The sequence below is a fragment of the Petaurus breviceps genome, unplaced genomic scaffold (genome assembly GCF_028583685.1).
Source record: "Petaurus breviceps papuanus isolate PSGF00001 unplaced genomic scaffold, PetGlider_PUasm1.0 184, whole genome shotgun sequence".
Lineage (NCBI taxonomy): Eukaryota > Metazoa > Chordata > Mammalia > Diprotodontia > Petauridae > Petaurus > Petaurus breviceps.
The window spans coordinates 1,899,757-1,921,023 of record NW_027185793.1 but is presented as its reverse complement, the minus strand read 5'-3'; the positions used below and the strand labels follow the sequence as shown (position 1 = coordinate 1,921,023).

General features: G+C 37.9%; 1 protein-coding gene across 7 annotated transcripts in view; it reads right to left on the bottom strand.

Moving 5' to 3' along the window:
* FOCAD (focadhesin) overlaps nucleotides 1–21,267 on the bottom strand; it is a 504,358-nt gene that overhangs the window by 295,817 nt on the left and 187,274 nt on the right. The window lies entirely within an intron of this gene.

Below are 21,267 nucleotides of genomic sequence, written 5' to 3'. Positions count from 1 at the left end.
CTAAACTGGGGGAATGCAAAGAGAGTCAAAGGCAGTCCTCCCTCTCCAGGGGAGACAACAGGCAAACAACCACATACAGAGAAGTCACAGACAGCACCTAAAGGAAGCCCGGGAAGCCAGGAGGCCGAGACAAGGAAGGAAGGACAGCCAGTGAGAAGGCACACAGATGGAGTGTTTTGTGCCAGAAACAATGAGGAGACCAAAATATGTGGAGGGGAGTAAAGTGTAAGAAGACTGGAAAGGTATGAAAGGGTCTGGTTATAAAGGGTTTTAAATGGCAGAGAGTTTTATATTTGATGCTAAAGGTAACAGGGAGTCATTAAGGTTTATTAAATAGGTAGGGTGATATTAAATAGGTTGGGAAATAGGTAAAAGGGACAGGTAGGCGGCACAGTGGATAGAGCACTGGTTCTGGTATCAGGAGGACCCGAGTTCAAATCCAACCTCAGAAGCTTACTAGCTGTGTGACCCTGGGAAAGTCACTTAATCCCACTTGTCTCCAAAAAACAAAACAAAAGCCAAACAAAGATATGATCAGATATGCGCTTTAGCTGATCAGTTTGACAGCTGAATATTGAAGGATGGACTGAAGTGGGGAGAGAGTTGAAGCAGGGAGACCAACCAGAATAGTACTAGAACAATCTAGGGATGAAGTGATAAGAACCTGAAGCAAGTGACAAAGAAAAGAAAAGGGGATATATAAGAGAAATGATACAAAAGATAAAATCAAAACAACAAAACATGGTAACTGCATATGTGGGGTGAGAGCGTTTAAAGAGTCAAGGAAGACTGGCAGATTGCGAGTCTGGGTGACTGGGTGGACAGTGGTGTACTTGACAGTGACAGGCAGGTTGAGGAGGGTTTGTGTACCTAAATGTAAAAGGTCACATCATAAATTAGAAAAACATGGAAGGTGTTTTTTTTTTTTGCATAGGAGAAAAGTTCACAACCAAACAACTAATAGAATTACAGAAGAAAAAAAATGGATAATTTTGATTTGCTCTTGTTTATTGTTCAGTCATTTCAGTCATGTTCAATTCCTCATGATCCCAATTTGTTTTCTTGGCAAAGATACTGGAGTGGTTTGCCATTTCCTTCTCCAACTCATTTTACAAATTAGTAATTCTGATTGTATAAAATTTAAAAAGCTTTTGCACAAATGGCTAAGATTAGAGAGGAAATAGTTAACTAGGAAAAATCGTTGCAAGTTTTTCTGTTAAAGGTCTTATTTCCAATATAGATGAAGAACTGATTCAAATTTATAAGAAAAAGACTCATTCCCCAGTTGATACATGGCCTAAGAATAGGAACAGGTAGTTAGTTCTCAAGGAAGAAATGCGAGTTAACTACAGCCTCACTAACAACATTATCACTACAATGACCGTTCATGAATCCGGATGTTGCACCTGGTTTTCCCCATACCCCAATCTCAGGGAAGTGAGCAGCCTGCCAGGTCAGCTCCGCCCTCCCCCACTGGCTCTCTGCCCTTTCCCAGTCAGCTCACCTGCAGAGAAGTGGGCGGGCTTCTGGGTCAGGGAGACTTGGCACCAGCAGGAATTTCAAGGTGTGTACTGATCAATCACTGTTTTTGGCCTCTTGTTTCTGCTTATATAATACCTAACTGTTGGCCTTGTGGGTTCCCTTTAAAAGCTGAGGTTTTACCTGAGATCGATGCTGTTCAACCTGGGACCTGGGACAGAGGGGTGGTACCTCGTCAGCCCACCATGTGGCCTTATCAGCCAATATGGCCTATAATAAAATGTCCGATTCTAAATTGTTACTTGGGTCTTGCTCGCATTTTCAGGGTACAGCACAGAGACCCAGTGAGGAAACATACTTCCCATTATAAAGAGGTGATAGATTTAGGATACAGAATAAGACATCTATATATTTTCTATATTTTTGTATATAGCCATTTATTTTGCTTGACTATGCCTATTTGTTAGAAGAAATTTGTTTCTTTTCTTTTTTTTTCTCAACAGAGCAGGGTGTTAAAAAGTGGAATGAAGAAAATCAATTTCTGTTCATTTAAAAAATGACAGGGGGGATACAAATATAAAACATGCATGTGCTTATTAGTTTTACCTAACTGTTGTACTTTGTTCCAAAAGACTTCTCATGATATGAGAGTAATCTATAAATGTTTGTAATGGGGGGAAAAACCACATCATGAAAACTTTTTTTAAAATTTAAAAAGAGAAAAGGCTATTACATTTGGCAATTAAGAGCACTTTGTAGAGAGCTGTTTCAGTTGAATAAGGTCAGAAGCCAGACTGTAGAAAGAATGAGATGAAAGGGAGTGGAAGCACTCAACACAGAAAAGGCATCAAACCACAAAACCAAGGTGAGACACAGGACGATAGCTATTTGGAATGGATGAGATGAAGGGCGGGGTTTTTGAGAACGCAGGAGACATGAGTATGTTTGTAGGCATTAGAGAGGTAGTCAAGGAGAGACTGAAGATGAATGACAGAATGGACATGAATGAATGTGTGAACTGCTGGAGAAGATGGGACGAAATGGAAACACTTGTGTACATAAAGGGGGTTTGCCTTGAAAAGGAAAAAGGCCACCTCAGTTTCATGTGAGAAAGGTGAAAGAGAAGGCGACAGAAGGCCTCAGAATGATTAGGAAGGGTGAAGAGGGAGCTCTTGGGAAATGGCTTCAATTTTTACAGTGAAATATGAACAGAGGTTCTCAGCTGAGAAGATGGTGAGAGGGAGCCTTATGGGAGGAGGTTTAATTAGGGAGGAAAATATGTAAAGAAACTGCTGAACAGAGGAGAGAGATGTAAAAGGCTTACCTCGCAGCTGCGAGGGCCCAGTTGAGGGAATGTTACATTCAATTTACCCTGTCTGTGTCTTGCTTGTACATGACGGTTTGCGTGTTGTCCTCCCCATGAGACTCTGAGAACCTGTTTTCGCTTTTTCTCTGTATCCTCAGCATTTAATACAGTGCCTGGCACACAAGAGGCAATTAACAAATGCTTGTTGACTCAACATCTCTTAGAATGGCATAAGAGACTTTCATACAAAAATAATACTGAGGCAGGCAAGCCCATTATCTAATACAAGAAGTCCATCATGTGCTGTGAAGTCTTCCACCAAAAACAGAGATGTAACACGTTTCAAAGTCTTCCTTTTAAAAACCTTAGCAGGCCTTGCTACATACTTCATATTATTATGATACCATTTCATTACTAGCTCAAGTCCAAGCAAATTGATGCACTAAAAGATAAAGGTGTGTCTCTTTCAGAATTCAGCAAAATTGAAGGTTATAAGAGGCAATTATAGAGAATGAAATGTAAGGGTGAGGCCCTTTCAGGTACCCTAAAATCATTCCAAACCTAGCAGAGGAATCAGAGGGCTTGGAGCCATTCATTTGCCTATGAAAAGACCAACAGACACAATAAACTTGACCATCCAGGGCCTACCATTGCCTACCTACCAATTCATTTGCACAGACCTACAAGGGTACATTAAAGTTTTGAAAAGCTGAGGAACCCCTTCCCAGAGCTGTTTGGCAGTTATTGAGCAAATGGTCATAGCCTGTTCATAGCCTAGCGTGCAGAGATCAATAATTGATAAAAAATATTGGCTAGAAATCTCAAGTTAAAGTGAGGTCTCTCACCAAGGGGGCCAAGCCCTGAAGGAGGAAGAGCTACAAAAAAGTAGAAAATAGGTAATTAAGAAAAACTAGAGTTCTGGTTAAAACCAAGTTACTAAAGCTGCTACAGTTGCCCCCAAGCACCTTTTCAAAAGCATCAACAGCTAACATATGTATAGCAATAAGGTTGCCATTGTTACATCCATTCTGCAGATGAAGAAAATCTGAGGCAAATAAGGGGTTTAAGCGACTTGCCCAGGATCACAGAGCTAATGTCTAAGGCATAATTTGAATCCAATTCCTTCAGACTCCAAGTCAAGAGCTCCATCTACTACATCAACAAGTTCCATACCCCTGTGCTAAGAAACCCCACAGTTGGACCAGATTATATTCTGGCTGTCTTAAGAAAAGATTATTAAGAAAAAGATATTAGAAATCCTATTAGTCCCACTACCTCAGCTGAACTCCCAGACTGCCAAGGTCCCTTCAATCATGCTGGACTACAACCTCCAATTAAAACATATCGGGTAGCACTGTAATTTTTACTTAAATACTGGCTCATCTGCTGACATGACCCACACTTAAGTAAGGAATATAAAATAGGAAAAATCATCCCACACAATCTCGCAGATATTTCATTTGGCTAATGGTGGCATTTATGACTCTTTAAATGAGAAGAAATCTAACAAAAAGCATCACATTTTTATAAGGTCATAAAGATCACTCCAGGGCAGTAATGTAGATCATTTCCCATTTTACCTCCTCCAAAAAAATGTGTGAATGTCTTTGTTATCAGACAGATTTCTCTAATATATAAGAGATAGATTTGTCTAAATGAAGTCCAGGTTAAAAAAAAAAAGAGAGAGTATTTAAACAGGATTAGAAACACAGAATGCAGAGTTTTAACCACATTATAATTCATCTGCCTATTCTGCATTTATATGGGAGGATAGGTTTAAATTAGAGTTGCTACTCGAACAAAAGGCTTTGTTCCACTATAAATTGGCATAGTAGATTCTGTTTAACATCATGGATGGGTGGACTTGACAGTAAGTGGAATTGAGTCAAATAAAAACTATTAATATTAAATAAGAAATCTAGTCATCTGAATAATCAACATTCCCTAAAACTGTGAGTCAGGTGTGAGTTGTATGATTATGTGGAAATTAGACCCTCCAAAAAGGAGTTTGGAAATCATAATACTTAAGGGGAAAAAGAATGGCTGGAGTAAAAAGAGTTTTCCTAGCAATTATATTTTTAATAAATCTACTAAATATAATTAGCCTAAATTTAGCAATAACATCCTCCCCAAAAGCTGGTTTATAGGTTATGTATATGTCAAATACAACTAAACAATATAACATTCTCTCGAGTCATTTGGCTTAATGTACATAAAAAAATACGTAAGATAAAATAAAATGTAATGTCCATACAAAAAGCAAAAGGATGGCATAAAATGTTTTTGTTGAAGCCCTCAAAGCCCCAGAACTGAATGTTTCAAAAACAGCTTAATTCCATAAACTTGAAAGCAAATCACAGAAGTCAGATATGGTCAAGGTCACTGGGTCATAATGATAATATAAGGTCCCTGTTACCACTTTGCATACCAAAGGAAAACATAGTGGAAATTAAAATTTTTTTTTGTTTTTAAAAATAAAATTATTTTTATTTAATATAGAGCCACAGTCCAAAACAGTTACCATTAAACTATATATTTCCTCATATTACAAAAAATGGAGATTTTTTCCTATCTAAAATATTATAATCAAAGCACTTAAAAATCTCAAGATCCTAAATACAGTTAACTCTCTATTAATCAGGTTGGCAAAGGTATGGAATATTCAGTAATTTCTTTCATTTTTGCATTTTTGGACATTTAACTGGTTATTAATTACCTCTAGAGGATGAGGAAAACACAAGGAGCTAAGATGAAAACAAGTTAATCTTGCTCAATTAAAAGTTCTAATCAGGAAAAAAAAATATGATGTAAAAAGGGACAAATATCTAATTGCTTAAATTTTTTTTAAATGCTTTATTAACTTCTGATTTACATCATTCATTTCTGCCAGATTTTGAGTTACAAATTTTCTCCCCATTTTTCCCCTACCCACCGCCCCAAAATAGCAGTCCCACAGGATATCCCCTCCTCCAGTCTGCTCTCTCCCATATTTTCTCCCAAACCCCTTTCGAATTTTCCAGTGGATCTCTATGCCCCAGTGCCTATATATCTTATTTCCCAATTACATGTAAAATAGTATTAATAATAGTATATATAAATATATATATATTTGAATATTTGATTTTAAAACTTTGAATTCCAGATTCATTCCCTTCCTCCCTTGTTACCCACCCTTACTGGGAAGATAAGCAGTTCAGTATAGGTTGTACATGTGTGGCTAATGCAAAACAATAACATAGTAGATATATTGTAAAAGACTGACTATATTTCCCTCCCTCCTCTCCCACCTCTCACTTGTTCTATTCTCTACTTTGATCCCGTTCCTTTTCAAAAGTGGGTGCTTCCAACTTCCCTCCCCCCCAGCCTGCTCTCCCTTCCATCATCCCCCATCTTATTCCCTTCCCCCCCTTCTCTCCTCGAGGGTAAGAAGTGACAAATATCAAATTTAAATAAAAATCTGTAGATTTCAATTATCCCACTTATCAATATAGAGGTATTAAGTTTATTGCATTTCCATATTCATATGCATACAGATAACTGAACCCTTGAGAGCTGCTGAAATCTGAGAGGGTAGGAATAGGGAAGGAAGAAAAAGTCCTAGGACAGAGGCTTTGGGTATACCTATGGTTAGGGCATGGATCCCTCAAAGGAGAATAAGAAGATGATACAAACCTAATGCCTCTTCCCCAAGACAGTCCTTCAAATGCTTAAAGACAGCCATCATGTTCCCCTTAAATCTTTTCTTCTCCTGGGTAAATTTCCCTAGTTTATGGCCAAGCCTCATAACCCCTTGCGATCCAATGGATGCTCTCTGGTTTATTAGGTTATTAGCTCCTGAAATATGGTACCCACAACTACATACTCTACCGTAGATGTGGTTTGACCAATGGTACAATGGAACTATTACCTTACCACCCTGGACATTAAGCTGCTTAAGATTGCTGAGGCAGTAGTACGCTTGGTTTCCAATCGCATTGCTAATTCCCCATGTGCTGATCTGTCACTAAAACCAGAAGTGTACCCTGGTACCAGCTCATACTGGCTCATAAGACAACTATTAAATTTTCATAGAGGACATTTGAATCTCAGAAATTGGCAAATGCTACAAATCAGGGTTTGATTTCTTGTTTTGTTGATTGTGTAGGCTAAGAAAGTGCCGAAGAAAAGGTTAATAATGATTAAACTTAAAAGTGTGCCTTGTATATATGTTTTTGGAGAGACCGTGACAAACATTTACCAGCATACCCTTGAGTAAAATTCTCAGATACTTTTCAAACAAACCTGCCTGGTCACACTTCTGTGTCATCTGAAAAGCTGACAAACATGCCATTTTATCAATGGTTTGCACTTTAATTCACTGATTAAAAGGAAATTAAACAGCAAATAACAAAGCACTGATCCCTGGGGTATTTCATTGGAAACCTCCTATTCTAAATTGATAGTAGATCACTAATAATTATTCTTTAAACCAGTTCCAAAACCATTTACTATACTAATAAACATCTCTCCATCTTGTCCACAAGAATAGCAGGAATAACTTCATCAAATATTTTGCCAACAAAACATTTCTTTCAGCTACCACTATGGAAATCCTGCCAAAAAGGAAAATACTGTTAATTTAGAATAACTTATTCCTGGTAAAGACAAACTGACTTTTTATGATCACTGCTTCCTTTTCTAGATGTCCAGTGATAATATGATATCTTCTAATAATGCTCCCAGGAATTATCAAACTCACTGATCGCTCCTGACAGCCTACATTCTAGTTCTTCCTTTAAAAAAAACTTGAGACAGAACTTGCCCTTCTCCATAATATTTCAAATACTGCAGACAGTAGTTTAGCACTCACATCTGCCAGTTCTCTAGGGATCCTAAAATGTTCATCTAGACATTTTCACTCATCAAAAGAATCATCAAGGTGTTCTTTCTGTTTCCCAGCATATCTTAGGTTTAAACTCTGTATTAGCAAGTTGTATTCTGTCCTTTCCAATCTAACAATAGTTCTCACAGACATAAAACAGAAGCAAAATAAATGTTGAGGAGCTCCAGTTTCTTCCTGTTGGAAATCACCATCATCCCATGTACCCTAAGAAGCAATCTTATCCTTTCTTTGACCTTCGGAATAATTTAAAAGGATGGGGGGAAGGGTCTTTTTTGTGTCCTTAGTTTTCCCATCAGCCTCAGTCAAATATGAACCTTAGCATACCTAACACTATATTTAAAAATATATGCAATAATTTTGTAGCACACGATCTCTTTTAGACAATTCCCCTGTTATACTTCTTAATTTTTTTCCCTTTGTGTCTTCAGAATTTCATTCTTGAGTTTCCCATCCTTCAAGGGATATAGAATTTTAGGCCATCAGTTCATTCCCATCCAGTCTCTGTACTCACTGAAATGTTTTCCTTAAAAAGTAGAAGCAAATCAGACTACACCCATTTTCCTTTCTTCTATCACAAATTCTAAGATGGCCCATAAAATGACCTAGAAAATGAAATGCCAGACCATTCCAATATCTTTTGCCAAGAAAACCCAAATTGAGACATGAAGAGTCAAACACAACTGAATAACAACAATGTCAGAGTGACATGGCCTAAAGCCAAGGTCTAACTATGGCCCTTGCTTGGTTAGGCAACTTCAGTGCCTGCTTATTGCCTCTAGGATAAAATAGAAACTCTTCTGTTATCATTATTATGCAGGGGTGTGCTGGAGCCAGCTTTGTACAAGCACCAGAGAGCTGGTTGTTAAATATTCATTGTGAACATTTACACTATGGAAGTCAGCAAATGCCCTAACTTGGGGCTTGATTATTTTGTTGATCATCTAGACTTAAGAAACTGAAGAAGGAAACATTATAATGCAGATTAAGCATGTTCACAACAGCAACATCCAGTGGTGTCACCTTTCACAATGAAATTAGAATCCCAGTATGGGGCAATATTTTCATGACATTTGAAAATTCAATTACAATAGAAATGCTCAGGACAGGAGATAGTTGGTACTCAGGTAAAAACACTTTTAAATGTAACAAATGTAACCTAAAAAGAAACATACAAGACAACAGAAAATTAGGCAGAGTGCCAAGAACAACACCAGACTTCAATTCTGAAGCTGGTGCTGAGATAACAAACCCAAAAAAACCTGGGGAATCAGAGCAGGCAGAACAGACGAACTGTATTCAGAAGCGGTCAGAAAAAGGCAACACCAAGTAGGCCATCTGTTTCCAGAATATGTTTTTGAAACAGGGGAAGGTGGTCCAGCGGTAGCAGCTGGACCAATTGGTGCTCAAAGATGCTACACAGACAACAGTAATAATGTAACCTGGATAGGGGACGACAATGGATCATTCAGAATAATATATGACTATGCTTACGGAGCAAAAGACTCAGGAGATGAGGTCAACGCATCAGGTAAAATGATGGAAAACACTTACTGGATGCAAGGTCAGGCCAGCAACACCAGACAACCCTGGCATCAGAAATTTTTAGGAGGGGCAGCTGAGGGAACTCCTGGTGTACCACAAAGTGACATAGGGCCTAAAGACATTATGCAAAAAAAAAATTCTAAAATAGCACAATCATACTCCACTCTTCTCGAGAATCCCATCATTCCTATTCCAGCAATCAATTCCTTTTTGTTAAGAATAAGATCAGGAACAGAATTTCTCTTCATTAGTTCCTTCACTTTTTGAAGTAAAAATTATCAGAGCAAGGCAAGAAGCTGTTAGTTGCTCTGTTCTTGGCAGGGAAGGAATGCTACAAAAGATGTCTGGATGACTAAAAATTTAAAAAACCAAGATCCACATCAAGTTCTTCTAACCTCAAGGCAAGGACTCTTTCCACTAATCACATCCTTTATACACAGTCGAAGAACAAAAAAGAAAGAAAAGAAAATTCTGCATTATTTTCTACATGTATATGTTACATATATATGTATTGTTGATTTAGTTCAAGGTGTAGGTTTTCTTTCACTAAGTAGATTAAGTGTATGAAGACAGGAACTGTGTCTTTTCATTCTTTTGCAACTCTCCCCACTGCCTACTTCCTACCAATACCTAGTCTTGTCTATAGAATATTCAAGAAATGTAGCTGATAGAAAAAAAAGCATCAAAGTTAGAAAAGGTGACAGAGGTGACCATTGCATTTTCTAAATCATTAGGCTAGGAAGTCCAGTGCTATGGAAAGAAGACAGGGTATGGAGTAAGCCCTGGTATGATACTCACTAGTCATACTCACTAGACCTCTACCAAGTCACTTAACCTGGATGAACCTCATTCATCTGCAAAATATAGATAAGAATACATACACAATCCCACCTCACAGAGTTGTGAGGATTAAAAGAGAAAATGCATACAAAGTATTTCATACCATTTGGTACCACTCCAGGGATAGGAAAGAGGCAGTGGTACCCTATGGAGGGGGGTAGTATTTACACACAAGAATAAAGCACAAATGATGAAAGGCTAGGAAAGAAAACTTGAGGGACCCCTAATTACAGTATGTCCTTATCCCTACTGTCTTGAATTCTTGCTTTGATTCCGCACCTTACTTCATGGCTCTCCCTTATTCCCTCTGACCCAATGCCCACTGCAACTGAGTTCCCCCATGTCTGGATTTCCTGGTTGCAGTTTCTGTTCATATTATCTCATCTCCCTTGTTAGATACTTCTTTGCTCCTTCCTTCTCCCCTGGACAGAGGTCAGGTGTAATGCAGCCTAGACAAAGTCTCTGCTTTGAACAGAGCAGGGACACTCTTCAAGCAAAACCCATAACAGCACAACCTCACCCTGGCACTCAATGGGTCAACACTACATTGGTTGAAAGCACCCAGAAGAGCTCTATTTAAACTCAAAACCAATCCCAGTCTCTTGCACAAAGTACTTCCATAGTTGGAGGGATCTGCTCCCTCCAACAATACACACTCAAACTATTCATGTCCTCTTACTAGGTCTGACTCTCGTCCATAAATTCTAATAAATCCTAGACTAAGAATTCACCCATCATGTCAGCAGTATTCTTCTTCCAGTTCTCCACTGTCTCAAGTTCACAGAGCTCTGAGGAAACAATTCACCATGGAAGGAAATGTCAGACTTTATTTCAACAGACTTCCCCTTCAATGATATTGCTAACACAAAACAATACCTTCACTTTAACTTAAAAGGTGGGGGTTGGGGAAAGAAACTAATAAATGCTAAATTTGTTGATCCACTTGAACAAAGGCAAGGATAAAATAAGATATGTAACTAGATTCACCTTTCCAAGTGTAAATACATCAATCTTAATAGAATGGGAGGGGGAGGGAGATTGATCTTGTAGTTGGCAACTATGAAAGCAAAAGTTATTTGTAACCTTTAGGTCGCCTCGACCTTTTTTGTTACATCTCTGAATATAAGAGAGCTATGATTTGATTTACATCATAAATTCAATGATAGACACAGATTGCTTTTTCTGTATGAGGAAACAATGCCTGCAGTCACCATGCATTTTCATGTATGCAGCTGTGACCCTGGCTCTTTCAGAAGCATGGCACAGCACTTTACTATATCAAACATGCATTTTAAAAGCATTTTCCTACCTGCTCTGAATTTAGATTTGAAAGGGCTGGTTGGAAGCCAAAAAAATAGATTTTTAAAAAACCAGCTCTTCAGAATTGAAGACCAAAAAAAAATTATGTAGTTAATAATTATTATGGAGAATCACTTATATTAATATGGAAAAATAAAACAGTCACTGGGCAGAAAATTAAGGTGGTTTTAAGGACAAAGAAAATGGAACTTAGTGGCTAACAAAGCTGTATACAATATAATCCCACAAGAATCTATTTTATCCTTCTTACACCAGCTCCTAGAAGGAGACTTAAATGTGATTTTCTACTTGACGTTTTTATGGCAGCATTTTTCTTTGTGTCTGTGGTAAAAATGGAGTAAGAGAATACACTTTTCTTTGTCACATCAGGCTTGTCGAGCTGCTAAAATGCCGACTGACTTTAATAAATGTATAATTAGAACAAAATGCTTCCCTCCTTTTCCTGTCCCCAAACCATATTCTTATTTTGAGAAGTGAGGTTTATGTTAGGTGTCTCACAAAACCAGAATTCTTAAACCATTTAGGGACCAGTATAGACATCCTTGGCTGAATGTTCCAGAGATATTTAATACTTTTTTTGGCCTTACTAAATCCCTAATCAGAATGACCAGAAAACATCTCTATGACCTGCATAAAAAGTTAATCATTTTTCATAGTACTTTGAATATAGTTAAATAATTAAAAGAAAACTACAATTCATTAAGAGACCGTAAACAAAAGTTTCAAAATGGTGAGATTTCAAAATATTTGGAAAATGCACTTTGATTAGTTATACATTGGTACCTAGCTCTCTAAAAACAGTCTGTGAATGTACTCCTAATTGCAGAAAAAATTATGAAGTCAAATAACTCCAAATGATGTGGCCCCCTCAAAAAGATTTTCTCTTTTTGGCAAGAAAAGTCATCTGACCAGAGTGAAGGACATGGAGATCCCAGTCTTCTGGTTCAACCTGAAGCTGAGCCCTAATTCTTAAGGGTATCAAACCCACAAAAACAAAAGTCTCCTAATTAAACGTCAAAAGAATGCTTGGGGAGAGGGGAACCTCTGTATTAGAAAAACTATGGTATTATCACAAAACTAATAATTGCAAAAAAAATTGCAATAAGCATTGTATAGGAAGAATTGTATAAATACTATAAATACCCTGCTCTCTAGAAGTTAAAAATTGAAGACAGACAGTAAGGGCAAATGATACAAATAAAGGCATTTAAGATACAGCATAAAAAAAACATTAGATCAATACCTATATCAACAGCAAAATATTGACTTCAAACAGTCATCAAAGTACAAATCTACATGCTAAGATAAATGACTGCCAAATTTTGGTTTGTATATTCTGCCATGGAGGATGAGGACCATAATTGTGTGTAAATAAGCAGTTATCAGGGGCAGCTAGGTGGTACAATGGATAGAGCACCAGACGTGGAGTCAGTAAGACTCACCTTCCAGAATCCAGATCTAGCCTCAGATATTCATGAGCTGTGTGACCCTGGGTAAGTCATTTAACCCATTTGTCTCAGTTCCTCATCTGTGAAATGAGCTGGAGAAAGAAATGGTAAGCCACTCCAGTAACTTTGCCAAGAAAACCCCAAATGGAGTCACAAAGAGTTGGACAAAACTGAATTTTTAAAAAAAATGAAAATCGGTCAGATAGATCTGCCTTTTCCTCAACCTCCAGTTCTGCCTATTGTCTCTGGGAAGGGAGTACAAGGGGCATAAAAGGGCATTAAAACCATTTGGCATCCAGATGCCCTGTTTTTTTAGTTTAAGAAAACTGGGGGGGGGGGGGAATCCTCTATTGATTATTCTTCCAAATCTTCTATAAATCTTCTATGTCAGAGTTTTCCATTAAATTGTCACTTGGTATTGTGTGAGGGAAAGTACAGCATAAATGTGTAGTATAAAACTATAAAACTGTAAAATTCTCCAAAGTCCACCAAATTCTGTACTATATATACCAAATGTCCCCAATCTAAACCAATGACCAAGTGACTACTACTTTTACTGAAAAAAATACCATGACCAAGAGAGGGCAACTCATATTTTCTCTCTTCATCTCTATATGCCCATCCTAACCTTCTGCTCCTGTATACAGGTGAAACAAATACTCCTTTCTCCTAAGGCTAATTCCTCTGCTTATAGTCCATTTACCCCTTCATGCCTATCTTCTGTGACCTTGCTCCATCAATTATAACATCTCTCCAGCATCTTCACTCTCTCCTCTACTTATCTCCTTATCCAACTTCAGTTCAATTAGGAACTATCCTAGAAAAGATATTAGACTGTGTTCCGATAATAAAACTAGCATCCCCAAAGAAGTCAGAGACAAGTCAAAGATAATTAAATATATAAAAATATTTGTAGCAGCACTCTCAGTTATAACAAGTAACTGAAAGTTTGTGCTTTATCAATTAGAGAATGGCTAAACAATATATGATACATGAACATAATGGAATGCTATTACATTGTAAGAAATAATGAAAGGAATGGATTCAGAGAAGCCTGGAAAAACATTAATTAATACAGAGTGAAGGGAAAAGAACTAGAACAATTTATACAATGATTACAATAATATAAAGGAAAACAACTTCCAATGATTTTAAGAACTGATCAATGCAATAACCAATCACAGCTCTAGAAGACAGATAATGAGAATTCCTTCCCCCAGGGGTACAGAATATAATATACATGTCTGGGCAAATGTGTCTATTTGTTTTTCTTGACTAATCTTATTTTTTTACAAGGGAAAACTTTTATTAAGAGGGGGAGGTGATAAGTGGGTGAGAGTGATGCAAAAAGAAAAAGAAAACAGCATTAATGAAACAAAGCAAGTTTGGAAGGGGACACAGGCATGGCAGTGTTGGTACTAGTATATCAATAAATAAACATTTATAAAGTGCCTACTATGTGTACTAGGCACTGTGCACATCCTTTTAAAAAATAAATAATACTTAAAAAATAAACAATAGGGTCATGATTTCATTTTTCTGTTCATTGTATATAAAAATATTTGCTGATGCTTTAAGTTTATAATTAAAAAAAAAAAACTTTTAAAATGAAAAAAAAAATCTTCAGTGGGCCAGTAACTACTATCCTATTTCTCCTTTCACTGTCAAACATCTTCAATATGTATTTTATGGCCACAGCCTTCACTCTCTCACTCTCTTAATCTCCTTAATCCTCTGCCATCTGCCTTCACCCTCTGCATTGTGGTCAAAGTGCACTCTTAAAGGACTGCCAACATTCTACTCAGATACCTAATCCAGAGGCCTCTGACTCAGTCTTCTCTTGCTCTGACTTTGAAGAATTTGACAATGCTCACCACACCATCTCCTTCCTGAAACTCTCCACTCTCTTCAATTTTTCTTTAATGGTATTCCACGCCAATTTTCTTCCACCATTCGAACATCTTCAGCTTGACTCTTCTTATCTTCTCCAGCCTTTTAAATATGTATTTTGACCCAGGCAAAATTTTTGGTCCTCCATTCTTCCTTGTTCCACTCTACCTTAGAGAACTTTTCTCTTCTTCTTCACTACTCCATAATGCCACTCAGATGAATCTCCAAAATTCTCTATCTAGTATTGACTCCTAATCCAACTTTAAATTTATGTTTGCAGCTCTATCTTTCCCCAAAAAACTGATCCCACTTATGATTTATAGATTTCTGTCCATGGTACCAGTATGAAGGTCTCATAGTCAGAGAACCATGAGTGATAAGCCTTAAAGAGCCTCTAATCCAAGATGATACCCATGGCAAAAAGCCCCTCTGTAATATTGATCAACAGTCATTCAGACATTACTTGAATACTTCCAGTGATGAAAAGCTCAGACAGAGAGATCAGCACCTGAATGTTATAGTTACTGAAATAAGGACTTTTGTCTTTGTGGGCTACTGATCTAGGTAACCTCAAGGTCTCCCATTCAATACTCTATGACACTGAAAGAATGGTACCATGAACAGAAATCAGATCATTCTTTTTAATAGTTCATTGTATGTGTGAGGACCAACTTTGAGAGACTGGACTCTTCTCAGAAATGCAGAGCTACAAGTAAACTCTAAAAGACTCATGATGGAGACAGATGTCTCTCTCAAGAGAGCAAATTACCGGCTCTCTTGCTTTTTCTTGTTTGATTTGGTTTGGTTTCCTCTTTCCCATTGTTCCTTCCATCTAATACAATCCTTCTTTATAACCTGAACAATGACTAATGTGAAAGTATCTGCAGATACCATACCTGACTGTATGCCACCATGGGGGATGGGGCGGGGGGGGGGTGGTTGAGAAAATTTGAAACTCAAAGAACTGGGTAACTGAATCTTGTAAACTCAAAGTAAACGAACAAATTAATAAAGACAAAAAGTTAATTTTTTTTAAATTTAAGCATAGATGAAAGTCTTTAGAACGTGGATCAACACAATGACAAACCACAAGACCAAAAGAATGAAGATGAAATATGACACTCACCTCCTGAAAAAGCAATGATAAACTTTAAATGAAAAAATAGACACATACATTTTCAGACATGGCAAATGTGAGGATTTGTTTTGCTGCAATATGCAGCTATGTATTCTTAAATTTTTTTCAATCAACAAAAATCTGCACCCCCCCCCAGTCAAACTTTCCCTTGACCATTGAGAAAAATAATAATAAAACCACCATTAAAATCATATGCACAAGTAAACAAAAAATCCTACACTGGCCATATCCAAAAAAATATCAATCTATATTCTAATTCATTACCTCTTCATTACCTCAGCAGAGTCTTCTGGAATGATGATTGTACATTATGCAGCGATGAATTGAGGGCTTTATTTATTTGCTATACTGGGGCAGGGGGGGTGGAGGTGGGGAGTAGTGGGAGGTACAGATTAGTTGAAAAGCAAAAACACCACAGGAAAAAACAAATTCTGAGGATACTACATTAGAGATCTTTCACTAGCCTGAAGCCAATTTTGCTCAAACGTATTTACTCAAGATAAAGGATGTTTTCTCAAGCTACAGTAACATGATTACACTATTAGGACAAAATAAAATGTTATCATGGCAAAATCAGTAAACACCTATCACCTTTCACAAAAGTCTTTATAACAAACTGCTGTTTTAAAGGACAATCTAAACTGTTAAAACTCCAATCATATACAAACCTTAATGCATACCAGAATATGAAGTTTATTTCATGAATGGGAAACTGGCAAATTATCAAGCACTAAACGGACTTTCCAAGATATCACAGTCTGTTATTAAAGTACTGTCAAGCAATGACACAAACCACAGAACATAAGATATTAGGGTTAAGAGGGGGGAAAAAGTGAATATTATCTATACCAGAAAGTCTAGCACTATATGCTGCATAAGCACTTAATCTTTAATTTTAATTTAATTTTAATACTTAAAATGATTGAAAACATTTTTTTCAAATGCTTTATTAACTTCTGATTTACATCATTCATTTCTGCCAGATTTTGAGTTACAGATTTTCTCCCCGTTTTTCCCCTACCCACTGCCCCAAAATAACAGTCCCACAGGATACCCCCTCCTCCAATCTGCTCTCTCCCATACCCCTTTCAACTTTTCCAGTAGGGCATGGTGGATCTCTATGTCCCAGTGCCTGTATATCTTATTTCCCAATTACATGTAAAATAGTATTAATAATATTACACATATATGAATATTTTTAAACACTTGATTTTAAAATTTGAATTCCAGATTCATTCCCTTCCTCCCTTGTCACCCACCCATACTGGAAAGATAAGCAATTCAGTATAGGTTGTACATATGTAGCTAATGCAAAACAATAAAATAGGAGATATATTGTAAAACACTGACTATATTTCCCTCCCTCCAATCCCACCTCCCACTTGTTCTATTCTCTATTTTCATCGCATCCCTTTTCAAAAGTGAGTGCTTGCAACTTCCCTCCCACGCAATCCTCCCTTCCATCATCCGCCCTTCTCATCCTCTTCCCCTCTACTCTCCTGTAGGGTAAGATACCCTATTTAGTGTGTGTGTAATTGCCTCCCTGAACCATATTCAATGGGTATAAGGTTGAACCATTCCCTTTTGCCTTCCTATTCTTCCCCTCCATTGTAACTATTTTACCTTGCCTCTTCTATATGAGATAGTTTGCCCATTCTGTCTCTTCCCCATCTCCTCTCATTATATTCCTCTCTCATCTCTTAATTTCACCTTTTAAGTATCATCCCTTCCTATTAAATTGGCCCCGTGCCCTCTATCTATGTATACCTGCAAACATATATACACACATACATGTATATTCATATGCCCGTATGCCCCCGACATAGATATATGTATACATATATATATATATATTTTATTCCCTTCAACTATTTTCATATTAAGAAAAGTTTCATCAGTTACAATTATCATTTTTCCATGTAGGAATGTTAATAGTTCAACTTTGAAAAGTTCCTCATGATTTCTTTTCCCTGTTTACCTTCTCATGCTTCTCTTGCTTCTTGTATCTGAATATCAAATTTTCTGTTCAACTCTGATTTTTTCAGCAAGAATGCTTGAAAGTCCTGTATTCCACTGAATGACCATATTTTCCCCTGAAACATGATATTCAGTTTTGCTGGGTAGGTGACTCTTGGTTTTAATCCCAGCTCCTTTGACCTCCGGAAAATCATATTCCAAGTCCTTCGATCCCTCAGTGTGGAAGCTGCCAGATCCTGAGTTATCCTGATTGTGTTTCCACAATATTCAAATTGTTTCTTCCTGGCTACTTGTAATATTCTCTCCTTGATCTGGGAACTCCAGAACCTGCCTATAATATTCCTAGGAGTTTTCTTTTTGGGATCTTTTTCAGGAGGTGATCGGTGGATTCTTTCAACCTCTATTTTGCCCTCTGGTTCTAAAAAATCATGGCAGTTTTCCTTGAGAATTTCTTAGAGAATGATTTCTAGGTTCTTTCTTTGATCATGGCTTTCTGGTAGTCCAATAATTTTAAAATTATCTCTCCTGGATCTATTTTCCAGGTCAGTGGTTTTTCCCATGAGATATTTCACATTGCCTTCTATCCTTTCATCTGTTTGGATCTGTTTAACAGCATCTTGATTTCTCATAAAGTCATTAGCTTCCATTTGCTCCAATCTAATTCTGAGGCAATGATTCTCCTCAGTGAGCTTTTCAGATTATTTTTCCATCTGGCAAATTAGCCTTAAGGCATTCTTCTCCTCATTGCCTTTTTGAGCCTCTTTTGCCATTTGAATTAGTCTATTTTTTAAGGTATTATTTTCCTCAGTGAGGCTATTGACTCTCATTTCATAATTTTCTTGCATTGTTCTCATTTCTCTTCTCAATTTTTCCTCCACTTCTCTTATCTGCTTCTTAACATTCTCTACGGCCTGTAACCAGCTCCTATTTTTCTTGGAAGTTTTTGGTGCAGGAGTTCTGACTTCACTGTCTGCCTCCTGTTCCATGCTTCAATCCTTTTTGTCCCCGAAATAGGAGTCTAATGTTGGATTGCTCTCCTTGGTTTGCTTCCTTTGCCTTGTCATGTTGCAACTCAATTACTTGACTTTTGGGCTTTTTGCCATAGTGGGGCGCTGCAACCAGACAGGGGAACTTAGTTCCAAATGTTGGGGTTTTCTCAGCTGAGGGAGACATTAGTTGGGTGCTCTCTCTGAAGTATCCACACGCTCTGGCAAGCTGGTCACACACCCCAGACCACAATCCAGATCCAAGCAGGTTAAAGCAAGAGCGATTACCCCTCCAGACTGGTTGCTTGGTCCCTCTACACTCTGCAGGCCAGGAGCTGAAGCTGCCACATGGCCCTCAGTAGCTTCTCACCCCAGGGGAAAAAGCCAACACACTCCCAACTACTCAATCCCAAAGTCCACACTGCACTGACCACTCACTTTGTCTTTAGCATCTATGTGTTGATAATTCTGGAATGCCACAGCTGCTGGTGATCTGGAGTCCCTCCAGCCAGTGGTTGGTCAGACCTTCCCTGGGGCTAAAAACTCTGGCTCCACAGGGCTGGGGTCAGCTCCCAGAGCGCTGCCCCGGCAGATTTCTGTTGGCCTGCCAAGCTGTCCTCAGCGGGAGGTTACCTTCTCTGTGTAATTTGTGGGTTCTGTAGCTCCAAAGTTTGTTCAGAGTCCCTTTTTATATGAATTGGAGGTGGTGGGAGCCAGAGCCATGAGAAGGTCCTGTTTATATTCTGCCATCTTGACGTTGCTCCACCCCTACTGATTGAAAACTTAAGGACAAGGAGGGAAGTGGAAAATTGGGAAAGAATTTTTACAACCTATGTCTCTGATAAAGGACTCATTTCTAAAATATACAAAGAATTGAGTCAAATCTATAAGAATACAAGTCATTCCTCAATTGATAAATGGTCAAAGGATATGAACAGGCAGTTTACAGAGGAAGAAATTAAAGACATCTATAAGCAAATGAAAAAATGCTCTAAATCACTATTGATTACAGAAATGCAAATCAAAACAACTCTGAGTTACCACATATCACCAGTCAGATTGGCTAAGATGACAAAACAGGCAAATGACAAATGCTGGAAAGGATGTGAAAAAAATTGAAACACTAATGCATTACTGGTGGAGTTGTGAACTCATCCAACCATTCTGGTGAGCAATCTGGAATTATGCCCATAGGGCTATAAATACTTTCATACCCTTTGACCCAGCAATACCATTTCTAGGGTTGTATCCCAAAGAGATCACAGAAGTGGGAGGAAGACCATATGTACAAAAATATTTATAGCAGCTCTTTTTGTGGTGGCAAAAAACTGGAAATTAAAGGAGTGCCCATCAATTGGGGAATGGCTGAACAAGTTGTGGTATATCCATGTAATGGAATACTACGTGCTATAAGAAATGAGGAGCAGATGGACTTCGTATTTACCCGGAGAGGCTTATTCGAACTGATACTGAGTGAGAAGAGTAGAACCAGTATAAATTTGTACCCAATTACAGACACAACATATGTGTGATGACCAGCTTTGATAGACTGGACTCTTCTCAGCAATGCAGGATTATAAGTCAACCCCAACAGGCGGCTAGGTGGCACAGTGAGTAAAGCGCTGGCCCCAGAGTCAGGAGGGCCTGAGTTCGGTTCCGGCCTCAGACACTTAACACCCACACACACACACAAAAAAACTAGCCGTGTAACCTTGGGCAAGTTACTTATCCCCAATTGCCCTCCAAAAAGGCAAAAAAAAAAAAAAGTCAACCCCAAAAGACTCATGATGGACAGAGATATCTACATCCAAAGAAAGAACTAGAAGGAACTGAGTTGGAATCCAGATTGAATCAAACTACCTGCTCTTCTTTTTCTTGTTTGGTTTTATTTCCTCTTTCCCATGGTTCATTCCATCTGATACAATCCTTCTTTGTCACATAATATCTAATGTGAAAGTATTTGCAGATCCTATACTTTATTGTATGGTGTTATGGAGGCAGGGGGGGTGCAGAGAAAATTTGAAACTCATGGAATTGTGGAACTGAATCTTGTAAACTAAAAGTAAACAAAAACTAATAAAGACCAAAAAATTAAAAATTAAAAAAAACCTTAAGGACAGCACTATATTCACCCCTATTAAATTTCAAAACCCTCCTCAACAACAGAGGAATAAAGAGTCATTTGATTTATGAATTCTGATAACTCATTGCTAGAACCCACTGACAAGCATGGCTTGACATCTCAGGTGGAAACATATTACTTAGGTAAGGTCCTTCAGATCAGGCATTTACAGTTGTTTCAAGGGCAACTGCCAGAGAGTCCCTTAATAATAATTAGCCTTACTCATGACTACTCAAACTTAGCAACCCATTCCCTCTTGTTAAATATTATAAGGGAAGGGGCTGGGGGTACTATATACTAAATACTAAAAACTCTAGCAAACAGTTAGCTGCCCACA